Source organism: Orycteropus afer, unplaced genomic scaffold, assembly GCF_000298275.1.
Source record: "Orycteropus afer afer isolate SDZICR_OR568_19922 unplaced genomic scaffold, OryAfe1.0 scaffold00558, whole genome shotgun sequence".
Classification (NCBI taxonomy): domain Eukaryota; kingdom Metazoa; phylum Chordata; class Mammalia; order Tubulidentata; family Orycteropodidae; genus Orycteropus; species Orycteropus afer.
In genome coordinates, this window is record NW_006922145.1 from 1,246,016 (window position 1) to 1,260,372 (window position 14,357).

The following is a 14,357-nucleotide window of genomic DNA, read 5'->3' on the forward strand; positions in this document are numbered from 1 at the left end:
GGCAGGCTGATGTCCCGCCATGCATGGGACTGCCACGAGGCAGGGCCCACTCAACAGCACCTAATAATGCGATATGCCTATCATGGAACGTGAGGAGCTCTGGTGGCACGGTGCTTAAGGCAATGGGCTGCTAACCAAAAGGTCCGAAGTTCAAACCCACCAGCTGCTCCGTGGAGGAAAACAAGGCAGTCTTCTTCTGTGAAGATTACAGCCTTGGAAACCCTATGGGGGTCACCATGAGTCAGCATTGACTTGACACAGTGGGTTGGGTTTGGTGTATCAGGTAATATAAAGTGTCAATCAGTGTATATAAACAGATGCCAAATAAAACCCACGTTAACAAATACCTCAAGCAGTGTGTCTGTGCCCATGAACCTCAGCAAGCTGTGGTCCAGGTTGGTGGGCCTGTGTCCCATCCTTTAGTCTCTCAGCACGCTGCGATGGCTGTGAGGGTGACACGCGTCTCTGTCAGTAACCCCACAATGCCCAAGGCTGACGTGTCTGCAGACAGATTTGCTAGATCCCCAGTTCCTTGAACTTGAAGGAACCCCCACCTGACTGTAAACAGAGTCAGCTCAGTGGACGGGCAGCCAAGACATGGGTTGCCTTCAGTCCCACACACTGCACATGGCGGCAGAGGACACATGTGGGACTGCATGTGGAGAGAGACGAGGCGGAACCAGTACGGCATGGACGTTAAAGCCAAGGACACCCAAGGTAAGAGGAGGGAAGGGAACCACAGTGCTGGTCTGGACAGAGTCCAGAGGTGACCCGCACTGTCACAAACTTCTCTAGTGGCCCTGCATGGACAGGTGGTGGTGGTTGTTGGGGGCTATCACGTCACTTCCGATGTATAACAAACCCATAGGACAGAGTGGAACTGCCCCATAGGGTTTCCTCAGCTGTCATCTTTATGGGAGCAGATCACTGCGCCTTTCTCCCGCTGGGTGGGTTCAAACCCCCGACCTTTAGGTTAGTAGCTGAGCGCTTAACCACTGTGCAACCAGGACTCCTTTGCATGGCAGGTTGGTTCCATCTCCAAGGACCTGACCGGATATCACCTTTGAGTCTTGGCTCTGTGGAATGCAAGAATTCTGTTTCACAGATGGCACTGTTCTCTGTAGTCACATGAAAAAAAAAAAAAACATCACCTTTCCCAGTGTCATGGATGCAGCACTCTAGCTGGACGGGACCTTCTAAGAGTCATCAGGCAGACAACTCGCAAGGCCTTCTGGGAAAAACTCATCCTGGTCAACCAGAAGGATGTTTAAGACTCAGGTGAGGGATGGCGGAGACATAGCAGCGGGCAGCTGTATCTCTGCCGGCATTTCTAACGAGAACCCGCTCACCTCTGCCAGGTGGGGGAGGTCATTCGCTAGTGCAGCTGGGCAACACGGTGACTTCTGTGACAACAACAGTATGGTCTGACCCGTGTGGCATTTCAGTTAATGGCCAGGTGAAGCCAGAGGTCCACATTTGGGAATCATGTGAAGGTGAGAGGGACAGGTATGTGTCACACGTCAGCCAGGATCTCCCTGTAAATGCACATACCAGGGAGGACCGATGGGTCAAATGTAAAAATTCCTATTTTATTTTGAGATAAACACCAAAGTTTGGACTTGGATACCTAAAACCAACTATCAAAAGCAAGGCACCTATCTTACCACTTGTATGTTCATTCACTTCACAGCAGGTAATGCACTTAAAAATTACACATATACCTATTTTACTTATTACCAGTCTCCAGTGATAATTTTTTCGGCTCAGAAAGAAGCAGGGTGGCCTCATCTAGCCTGAGACTGAAGCACTAGATGGTACCCGGCTACCAGTACCAACTGCTCTCACCAGGGATACAATAGACAGTCCCAGACAAAAAGGGAGGAAACTGTAGAACAAAACTCAAATTCTCAAAAGAATGCCAGACTCACTGGACCGGTAAGGCCTACAGAAACTGCTGAGATTATCGCCCTGAGATACCCTTTAAACTTGGAACTGAAGTCACTCCAGGAGGTCGCCTTTCAGTTAAGTAACAGATTGGCTCAGAAACTAAACAGTATCACCGGTGACTCCTGGGCTGGTCTACCAAGTCTCCATGAGACCAAACATCAGCACTGACCCTAAAGCAAAGATGGGGCAGGGGTAGGGAAACTAGAGTAATGGAAATGGAACAACCAGAATAGAAATCATGAGACTGTTGACACACTGAGAAAAATGTAGCCAATATCACCAAACAATACATATCGATATCGTTAAATGAGGACTTAATTTGCTGTGTAAACTTTCACCAAAAACACAGTAAAATACTACATTTAAAAAGGGGGAGGGGACAGGAGTACACCTACTTAGTTCCTTACTGTCTACCCATGTCTGCAAGCCTGGCACAGAGCAGGTGCTTAGTGCATGTTTGCTGAATAAATGAGTAAATTATGGGGGAAGATGTGGCTAAAATACAAGTCATATAAAAGGCTGGGATTCTCACTGATGCCAAGCTCAGTATCAACCAACAATGCTGGGGCTGCTAGAGTGATCCAGATGGAAACCCTAGTGTCATGTAAATGGTTAATGTGCTCAGCTGCTGTCTGAAAGGCTAGAAGTTCAAGTCTGCCCAGAAGCACTTCAGAAGAAAGTTGGGGCAATTTACCAGAGGCTGTCAATCTTCACAGAAGCAAAGCCCAAACCACACCCACCTCCTGGAGTCTATTCTGACCCACAGCGCCCCTAGAGGACAGAGTGGAACTGCCCCACAGGGTCTCCAAGGCTATCAATGTTCACAGAAGCAAAGCCAAAACCACACCCACTGCCGTGGAGTCCATACTGACTCACAGCGCCCCTAGAGGACAGAGTGGAACTGCCCCACAGGGTTTCCAAGGCTGTCAATCTTTACAGAAGCAGACTATCTCATCTTTCTCCTGTAGAGTAGCTGGTGGGTTCAAACCACCGACCTTTTGGTTAGCAGCTGAATGCTTTAACCACTGTACCACCAGAGCTCATCTCCTGTTTCTTCGGTCTGGTTAATTTATAATGTGAGCTCCCACAGCCGACAACTCCGAGGCCTGACAAATGCCTAACCATGAATCATTAATGACATTCGGCTGCGTCATCGTCCTCAACTCCTGAGAGCAGTGGCAGATGGCAAATTCCAGCTGTGCCTGCGTCTAGCTGTGCAGTGGCTGCCCATAGATCTTTCTAGAAGCCAGCACTCAAAGAACACAGTGAGACTCACAGGAACCTCATGAATTTTCCTGCTCTTGTTCCAACGTTCTTTTGGCCGAGGCTCTCTAGCAATACATGAGCTGCTTCCAATACACTGCCCTACAGCAACCCAATTTACAAAAAAAACCAGCACCAGTCAGTTTACAGAGATTTAAATAAAAAGATGTGTCCTCAAATCAAAAGAGTAAGAGTGAGAGGACACCCCTCCCCCACTCCCATTCCACTGAAGGACACCAAAGTCAATGTCAAGTGTCCGGGCTTTACCCATAGCTCATAAACTCTGACTGTTGCAATGGCATGAACAGCACCCACATTTTCAAAAAGGCAATTTCTGTCCCATGATTAAGTTTGGCAGGTATTGAATGTCACCTGCTCCCGTCAACTGCCTTTCCACCTCGTTCAAACTCTGCCATGTGCCAAGAGCAATATTACACAGAGATCCAAGACATGGACTTCTGCGACCCAACAAACGCGTGGGCTTATGCTACACCTCTTCTTTCGTGTTTGTGCAAAGTCTAGCTGCAGGTCCAAAATATTTATTTTCCAAGGGAAGATTATCACTTTGAACGGAGCCAGAGAAACTACCTGTTAGCAGTGACTGGCAACCAAAACAAACAAAAAGCATGCTGCACTGAATTGCTCTTGGGTGTCCCCGAGAGGGCTCTGACTTGTAGCTACCCCATGTCTCACAGAGCAGAGCTGCCTCCAGGGATTTCTAGACTGTAATCTTCCTACGAGCAGACCGCCAGGTCTTCCTCTGGTGGGGCCGCTGGGCGGATTAAGGACTGCCACCCTTCCAGTTAGCAGCCGGGCTCCTGACCATCCGTGCCACCAGGGCCCTTAGGGCTATCGGCTCTCTTTGGGGTTAATTGTAATAATAACAAAAGGAGCTGTGGTGGTGTAGAGTGTAAGATATTTGGCCACTAACCAGAAGGTCGGTGGTTCAAACCCACCACCTGGTCCACGGGAGGAAGATGACGCAATCTATGTCCTTAGACTGACAGCCTTGAAAACCCAATGGGGGTTTCTATGAGTTGGAATCAACTCAATGGCAGTGATTTCAAACAAACAAACAAACAAACAAACTGTAATAATATAGTCAGTCTATCATTATAAACCAAAAAAGCCAAACTCACCGCCATGCATCGATTCTGACTCAGAGCGACCCCTCCTTGGGTTTCCAAAGCAGTATCACTATGGAAGTAGATTGCCCAACTTTCCTTCCGAGTAGCAGCTGGTGGGATTGAACTGCCAGCCTTCTGGTTAGTAGTCAAGTGCCTCAGGCACTATGCCACCAGAGCTCATACGGCCCTAAAGATCAATCTGTGTCATTCACATGGGAAAAATTTCAAACGTTCCAGACCCAAAAAACAATCTACCAAATGCCACTAAGTAACCTTGTTGTTGTTGTTGTTGTTATGTGCCATCCAGTTGGACCCAACTCACAGCGACCTCTCCTTGAGTTTCCAAGGCGGTATCACTACAGAAGTAGATTGTCCAACCTTCCTTCTGAGGAGTAGCTGGTGGGTTTGTACTGCCAGCCTTCTGGTTAGCAGTCAAATGCCTTATGCACTATGCTACCAGAGCTCCTACTAAGTGACCCATGAAACCTAAACTCACACTAGCACACAGCACTCAGAGACACAGTTCAGAGCCAGGGTGGCTCCAGGCTGAGATCGGAGCGCAGTTTCTACGGCAAGAGCTTGGGGACGCCCCTCTGGCCACTCAGGCTGTGCTGTCGCTTTAACGCCTCGCTGCAAAACAAACACTGGACACTGGTATCGCTTTTCATTTCTTTTCCTAAAAGTGTAAAACTTGTTTGGATTTTTTTCGGTTAGCGAAAACAGGTACTGATGTAGCACTTTGGAAAAAGTGAAGTAGCATAAAGCAAACTTTTGAAAAGCGGGGGATGCCTGTAGCATTTTCTCTGCTTTCTTGCTGATAACCCTAGCACGCCATCACATGAGTTCAGTGTTCTCGGAAGAAAACAGTCCTCTTGGTGAACATACAGTGTAAAGTACATGCCAAGAAAATCAGATAGATACACTCCTTGGAAAGATCAATCTTGGGAGAAAGAAGGGCTGTGTGTACACAGGGAGACAGCTCAGGGGGCAGGAGTGCATGGAGGGAAGGACACAGGGAAGAGGTAACTATCGGGAGGAGGTGGGAAGGGAGCTATTGCATTGTGGGAAATTGTAGTCAATGTCATGAGACAAAGAGTGTGTGAGCTGCTGTGTGGAAAGTGAATATGCTCCGTAAACTTTCACCCAAAACACAATTTAAAAAAAAAAAAAAAAACAGTCCTTTGAGCCTCTCCAGCTAAGTAAGCATTGAGGACCACACATCTAACCCTAATTATTTTAGGAGGAGATGATGATGATTGATTTTTGGGAGATGGATACAATTTGGGGGGTTTATTTTTATTTTATTTTATATGGCTAGACTAGGTTTAAGAGAAGTGCTGTCCCCTAATTGGTTTTTGCATCTTATCTTTCCCCTGCGTGGGTTTGAGCTGTTTCAAAGGACGAGGAAGAACATCGTGGCCCTGTGTCCTTTTCTGGAGTGACAGAGCTGCCAGGGGAGGTCACTCAGCGATCTTAATCTATGCAAGCAGGCTGCTGCATCCTGGATCTTCCTGACACTCATCAACACTCGGGTGACAAGATAGGATTTACCGTATTCTCCAAGCAGTCTTAGGACTCTACCATGCAACCCACATTCTAGAATATTCTGAGAGGAAAACAAAACCAAACAAAACGGTTACCAGGGAGAGCCTTTTTCATGCACAAATAAGGTAACCATTAAGGCCAAGCAAAATGCCTTGCCATCAGGTCAACTCTGATTTCCTGGGCTGTCATCTTCAGGGAAGCGTACCTCCACATCTTTCTCTCACAACTGTTTACTTAGCAGCCAAGCACTGACTCACTGTAGCACCAGGGAGCCCTCGTACCTACTCCTACACAGTGCCCACAGGTAAAGGAACCTATGATTAGCATTTCCTCGCTCACGATGCATCCTCTCCCTTAGGAATTTTGTTGTCAAGTTCCGTCGAGTTGAATCTGACTCATGGTGACCCCATGGGACAGAGTACAAGTGCCCCACAGAGGTTCCTAGTGGTAACCTTCGCAGAACCGTATCACAGGTGCTTCTCCCGCGGAGCTGCTGCGTGGGTTCAAACTGCCAACCCTTCTTTCAAGAGAGCAGCTGAGCAATGAACCACTGCACCATGAGAGCTCCTTAGGAGTCCAAGTAGAGCAAAAATGAGACCCATTTTACCAATCAGGAAACTGAGGCTTCTGAAAGCCAGTTCTGCCTTTGACATGGGAGTAGAAGGAAGATGAAAAGTGAAAGCCCATCGATACATGTGAAGGGCTCACAGACTTGCCTGAGGACCACTGGCCATGACAAGCTCCTATCACCCTGTCCACAAGAACAGACGGACGCCAATCACAGGCCAGGTAAACACAAGCATCATAAGAGGCCTTATGGTAAGACACCTGAACGCACAGAGTGTGTGGTCCCGTGGGCTGGGTGTCCCTAGTTGCTTCTCCCACATCCAGCCACATGCTAGGGCGGATGCTAAGCCTCCCAAGGCCTCAGTTTTCTATAAAGTGGGCACTGCTAACAGTGCAGGGTCCCTGAGTGGTACAAACAGTTTGAGCTCAACAACGAACCCAAAGGTTGGCAGTTCAAACCCACCCAGTGCTGCTGTGGAAGGCAGGATTGGTGATCTGCTTCTATGAAGATTACAGCCCAGACAACCCCACACAGCACCACTGTACCCTGATACACATGGGGTCACCGTGGCCCTTAGGCAACAAGAACATCTGTATGTATCTCCAGGAGTCACTGGAGGGTTACATCAATACCTAGTCAAAGCTCAAGAGGGCCAGAGAGCAAAGAAACCAAACCCATTGCCCTCGAGTTGGTTCCGACTCATAGCAACCCTATAGGGTAGAGCAGAACCACCCCACAGGGCTTCCTAGGCAGTCATCTTTACGCTTGTCAGTTTGTCACACTGTAGTGGCTCGCACATGACTGTCACGCTGGACGCTATGCCACCAGTGTCTCAAGTATCAGCAGGGTCAGGCATGGCGGACAGGTTTCAATGGAACTGCCAAACTAAGACTGTGAAGAAAGACATGATGGTCTCCTTCTGAAGAAACTGTCCAATGCAAAGCATATGAATAGCAGTGGAAAACTGTCTTATACAGGGCTGAGAGATGAGCCCCTCAGGTTGGAAGGCACTCAAAACACAACTGAGGAAGAGCTGCCTCCTCAACGTAGCGTCAACCTTAATGACATGGATGGAATAGAGCTTTTGGGACCTTCATTTGCTGATGGGGCACAACTCACAATGGGAAGAAACAACTGCAAACAGCCATTAATAATTGGAATGTGGAATGTACAAAGTATGAATCTAAGAAAATTGGAAAACAAAAAAGGGAGAGCTCTGGTGGCATAGTGCCTAAGGCATTTCATTGCTAGTCAGGAGCCTGGCGGTTCAAACCCACCAGCCACTCCTCGGAAGGAAGGTTGGACAGTCTACTTCCATAGAGATACCGCCTTGGAAACCCAAGGATGGGTCTCTATGAGTTGGGATAATGAAACAGAATGGGTGAAGATCAATATCCTAGGCATTAATGAGATGAAATGGACTGGTATTGGCCATTTTGAACCAGACAATCATATGGTTTACTACTGTGGGAGTGACAAATTGAAGAGGAATGATGTCACATTCATCATTTAAAAAAAAAAAAAAAAATTCAAGATCTATCCTGAAATATAATGCTGTCAGTAATAGGATAATGTCCACAAACATACAAGGAAGGCCATTAATACAACTATTATTCAAATTTACACACTCACCATCAAACACAAAGATGAAGAAACCAAAGATTTCTATCAACTTCAGTCTGAAATTGGGGGGAAAAAACATGCAATCAAGATGCATTGATAATTACTGGCAACTGGAATACAAAAGTTGGAAACAAAGAAGAAGGATCCATACTTGAAAGTAAGGTCTTGGTGAAAGAAACAATGCTGGAGATTGCATGATACAACTTCTCAAGACCAATGACTTATTCATTGCAAACAGCTTTTTGTCAACAGCATACTTGGCAACTATACACATGGACCTCACCAGATGGAATACACAGGAATCAAACAGACTACATCTGTAGAAAGAGATGATGGAGAAGTTCAACATCATCAGTCAGAACAAGGCCAGACTGTGGATCAGACCATTAACTGTGCATATGCAAGTTCAAGTTGCAGCTGAAGAAAACTAAACAAGTCCACAAGAGCCAAATTACATCCCTGAGTACATCCCACCTGAATTTAGAGAAACCGGTTTAGGAATAGATTTGACACACTGAACACTAATGACTGAAGACCAGATGAGTTGTGGAATGACATCAAGGTCATGAGATGTGAAGAAAGCCAATGTGTATTAAACAAGGCAGGAAAGGAAGAAAAGACCAAAAATGGGTGTGAGAAGAGACTCTGAAACTTGCTGTTGGGTGTAGAGCAGCTAAAGTGAATGGAAGAAATGATTAAATAAAAGAGCTGAATGGAAGATTTCAAAGAGCAGCTCAAGAAGACAAAGTATTACAATGAACTGTGGAAAGACCTGGAATTAGAAAAACAAAATGGAAAAACATGCTTGGCATTTCTCAAGCTGAAAGAACTGAAGAAAAAGGTCAAGCCTCAGGTTGCAATATTGAAAGATTCTATCGGAAAAGATTGAACGATGCAGGAAGCATCTGAAGAAAATGAAGGAATACACAGAGTCACTGTAGAAAAAAGAACTCGTTGATGTTCAGCCATTTCACAAGGTGGCATATGATCAACAACCTAGACTACTGAAGGAAGAAGCCCAAGCTACACTGAAGGAATTGGCAAAAAAACAAGGCTTCGGGATTTGATGGAATATGAATTGAGATGTTTCAACAAACGGATGCAATGGCAGAAGTACTCCCTTGTCTGTGCCGAGAAATCTGGAGGACAGCTACCCAGCCAACGAACTGAAAGAGATCCAGATTCGTGCCCATCCCAAAGAAAGGACATCCCATGGAATGTGGAAATTATTGAACAGTATCATTAATATCACATACAAGCAAAATTCTGCTGAAGATAATTAAAAAACAATGGCTGCAGTACATTGATGGGGAGTTGCCAGAAATCCAAGCCAGATTCAGAAGAGGACGTGGAACAAGGGATATCACTGCTGATGTAGGACGGATCTTGGCCCGAAAGCAGAGAATACCAGAAAGATGTCTCCTTGTGTTTTATTGAGAGCAGGGAACAGAGGAGAAGCAGAGGAGATGGGTGGAGAAGGCTACGTCCAGATGGGGGTAAAAGTCAGGGTTGGGGGCTAGAGGGGCTTCTCCAGAGCACTAGAGGCTGGGGGATTCCTGTTGGCTGCTGTCACGTCAGCCGGTGACTTATGTTGACCTCATTCAGAACAAGATCCAACCATTGTGATCCACTGGGTTTTCAATAGCTGATATTTGAGAGTAAACTGCCAACTCTTTATTCTTAAAACCCAAATCCACTGCTGTGGAGTCAATTCTGATGCACAGTGCTCCTACAGGACGGAGAACTGCCCCATAGAGTTTCCAAGGCTATAATGTCTATGGAAGTAGACTGCCGTATCTTTCTCCTGTGGAGCAGCTGGTGGCTTTGAACTGCTGACCTCTTGGTTAGCAATCAAGTGTTTTAACCACTTTGCCACTAGGGCTCCTTCCTTTCTTCCTATTCTGTTGTAATCTGGAAATTCCACTGAGACCTATTCAGTATCATAGCAACACGAAAGCCTCCAATGACAAACATGGTGGGGGAAGCACATGATGTGCACTAGTCAGGATTTGAACTCGGGTCCCCTGCACGGAACAAGAATTCTATCACTGAACCACGACTTCCCCCGAGAGGGAAAGTTAATTAACTCAGACCAAAGGCTTTGTCCAAGAAGTTGTGGTGGTGCAGTGGTTAAGCTTCAACCAAAAAGTCAGCAGTTCAAACCTACCAGCTGCTCCATGGGAGAAAGATAAGGCAGTCTGCTTCCACAGAGATTGACAGCCTTGGAAACCCGGTGGGGCAGTTCCACTCTGTCCTCTAGGGGCGCTGTGAGCCGGGATCAACTATATGGCAATAGATTTGGTTTAAGGCTCTGTCTACTACTTGTCAGTCAGTTTGCACACTGTGGTGTCCTGTATGTTGCTATGATGCTGGAAGCTACGCCATTGGTATTTTGAATATGAGCAGGGTCACAGATGAGGAGGAAAGGCCTGGTGATCTACTCCTGAAAAACTGGTCAATGGAAAGCTTACGTAAAGCAGCAGCACACTGTTTCTTACAGTTGTGAAGATGAGCCCTTCAGGTTGGAAGGCACTCAAAATATGACCGGAGAAGAGCTGCCTCCTCAAAGAGGACTTGACTGACCTTAATGATGTGGATGAAGTGATGCTTTTGGGAAACCCATTTGCTGATGTGGTATGACTCGAAATGGGAAGAAACAGCTACAACATCCATTGGATGGTGAGAACTGGGCAGTCTTTTGTTCTGAAGCACACAGGGTCACAGTCAGTCAGAACCAACTCGACAGCAACTAACAAAGCTCCACGGGAGAAAGATCTGGTGAACTGGTCCCATAAGATTATGGCCACAAAAACCCTAGGGGGAAGTTCTAGTCAGTCATATGGGACCGCTATGAGTCAGAGTGAACTTGATGGCACAAAACACCAACAACATCTTTCTTGCTGCTTTCTGGGGAGGGTGCTTGCCGGAAGGGTCAGCCCTTTGTTCTCTGAGCTACTTTCTTCAGCGGTGCTCCACTGTGTCCCAAAGGTTTTACTTAACATTTCCACCATCACGTCTATCCCTGCCCACTGGCCATCTGCCCGTCCAATGTGGACAACCCTCAACCTGACATTCAGCAGCTGTGGATACTGCCAAGCCAGAGGTGGCGGGTCCTGAGCACCTCGCGGAGTGACGGTGGCTCGCACGCTGTGAGCCTGCACGGAACGTGTCTGAACTCGCCCCCTGAGCAAAGGCGGTTACGGCTGCCTCTCCTGGCAGACATGATGCTACGCAGTGACTGCAAGTGTCACCTCTTCTGAAAGGAATAACTTAGCTGACCCCTAATTGTAGCTTCCTGATTTTGATGGATCAGATTTTTTTTTTTTACCTCTCGGATGCCAATTAACCAAATTTGTACCAAATTATAAACAAAAGGTACAAGTGATAAAATTATGGGGAAGGGGTGACTGTTTCTGTTAATATGCTAAATAGGTTTATAGATGGATCCTCACAATGGGAGTTTTTTTGTTTGTTTGTTTGTTTGTGTTTTTGTAATGCTTGCTTTTAGGAGCCCTGGTAGCACAACTGTTAAGTTCTTGGCTGCTAACCGAAAGACTGGAGGTTCAAACCCACCCAGGCACTCTGTGGGAGAAAGACCTTGTGATCTGCTCCTGTAAACACGACAGACTAGGCCCTAGAATACGATGGACTTTGAGACCAGAAGCCAACCATTCAGGAAGGGATTAAAACTGGAGATCCTGGATAGAGTGGGAGGAAAAATGTGCAACAAAATTCAAAAACACAATAACGACCAGAATTACTGCTCGGATATACTCTGGTGGGACCCCCAAAACTATGGCCCTGGGATACACTTCAGCCCTGGGATAAAACTCCCTCCCAAGGGCTGGCTCTCAGCCCTACAGTAAACAAGACTTACACGCAGATCACTCATCCCAGGGTGATATGCCCACCTACTCTACAGAGATACGTTCCTTGGAGCAATTGGCCATGGGGCACCAGAGGGGCAACATTCACACGGAGGAAAAGCTTGTCAGACAGGAGTGTATAACTAAGAAGGACACAGGGAGTGGGGGGTAACTGGGAAGGGAGAAAAGGAGAGTGGGGGAGGGTTGGGGATGGTAACTAGGGGGTGAAACCAAATATACATGAACTGTTGAATGTAAAACAAATTCTGCTCTGTAAAACTGCACCTAAAGCACAATTCAACAACAACAACAAAAAAAAAGATGACAGCCTAGGAAATCCTATGGGGCAATACTACTCTGTCCCCTGGGGTCACTGTGAGTAGGAATTCACAGCACACAACTGGACTGCTTCAAGTGGGGGGCAGTCTAGTAAGAGTGTCTCCCCAACATAAAGCTGTAACTTCAAGGGGTGACAGGACTAGTGTAAGCAAAGGGAAAATGATACCCCATACCCCTCCCACAAAAGAATCCAAGAAAAATAGGACACGCTCACACCCAAGCATGGAGCAGAGGTGAGAAGAATCATTGCTCAAAATTTGGAATCAAACACCGGTCCTTATGTTAGGCTGGAGCTAAGATGCAAACCACCAATGCGGCAGCTGTGATTAAAGCACTCGGCTGCTAAAGGTTAAGAGTTTGAACTGAAGAAAAATGAGGCAATCTGCTTCAGTAAAGACTGACAGCCTTGGAAACTCTATGGGGCAGTTCTACTCTGTCCTGTAGGGTCACCATGAGTTGGGATCAACTGGATGGCAGTGGGTATTTTATGTGGCAGCTGGACAGTGAAAAAGAAAGACAGAAGATGACTTGAGGCATTCAAATCGTGGCATTTTTGAAGAGTACATTATACACCGCAGACTGCCAGAGGAACAAATGGATCAGTCTCAGAACAAATATGACCAGAGTGCTCCTTGGACACGAGGATGAAGAGACCCCCTTCCTCTGGACACGTCATCAGGACAGCCCAATTGCTAGAAAAGGCCATTATGTTTGGGAATGAGCGGGTCAGTGAAAACAGGGACACCCTCTACGAGATGGAATGGACAATGTAGTCACAGTATGGACTCAAAAGGAGCTCTAGTGGTGCAGTGGGTAAGGCATCTGGCTGCTAACAAAAAGGCTGGCAGTCTGAACCCACCAGCTTCTCCATGGACAAAGATATGGCAATCTGCTTCCATAAAGATTACAGCCTTGGAAAACGTATGGTGCAGACCCGTGGTGCAGTTCCACTCTGCTCTCTAGGGGCACTGTGGGTTAGAATTGACTCACTAGCAATGGGTTTGGTTTGGGCTTTGCTTCCGTAAAGATGATGGCCTTAGAAACGCTGTGGTGCAGTTCCACTCTGTCCTCTAGGGGTGCTGTGGGTCAGAATGGACTCCACAGCAGTGGGTGTGGTTTGGGCTTTGCTTCTGTAAAGACTGACAGCCTTGGAGACCCTGTGGGGCAGTTCCACTCTGTCCTCTAGGGGCGCTGTGGGTCAGAATGGACTCCACAGCAGTGGGTGTGGTTTGGGCTTTGCTTCTGTAAAGATGACAGCCTTGGAAACCCTCTGGGGCAGTTCCTCTCTGTCCTCCAGGGGCACTGTGAGTGTTGACTTAACTGATGGCAGTGGGTGAGTGAGTTATGAACTCAAACATACCAACAATCATGGACATGGCCCAGGACCAAGTGACATTATCTTCTGTGATACATCAGGTCACCCTGACATGGAGCCAACTTGATGGCGATCAACAACAAGAAGTAGTCCAAAGAATCTTAGGGCAAAAATTTGATTTTGAGTCATCTTGGGCTGGCACTGGCCCCACAATTGTACACCTAGTAGAAATAAATAGAAAACCTCTCTGAAGGAATGGATCATTGCCCTCTGTTAAAAAGCATTCCCAGAAAGGAAATGTCAAAGAAATATTCCAAGGGAAATACAGAGTTCATAGTAAGTAAAGTAATTAACTAGTGAACTGGCTAAACATACATGGAAACAAGGCATCATGAACAACAATTCACAGGGAAAAAAACCAAAACAAAACAGGAGAGACGGACTTCCAAGTATTTGATATTATGGAACTACAGGACACAGACACTAAAATAACTGTGATTGTATCAAGACAAAAAGGAGCCCAGGTAGCCCAATAAGGAGCTCTGGTGGCACTGTGGTTAAAGCTCTAGGGTGTTAACCAAAAGGTCAGCAGTTTGAACCCACCAGCCACTCTGTGGCAGAAAGATGGGGCACTCAGCTACCAGAAAGATGACCACCTTGGAAACACAATGGGCAGTTCCACTCTGTCCTCTAGGGGCGCTGTGGGTCAGAATGGACTCCATGGCAGTGGGTGTGGTTTGGGCTTTGCTTCTGTGAAGACTGAC

General features: G+C 46.7%; 1 protein-coding gene across 1 annotated transcript in view; it reads right to left on the minus strand.

Moving 5' to 3' along the window:
- FRY (FRY microtubule binding protein) overlaps nucleotides 1–14,357 on the minus strand; it is a 571,437-nt gene that overhangs the window by 471,194 nt on the left and 85,886 nt on the right. The window lies entirely within an intron of this gene.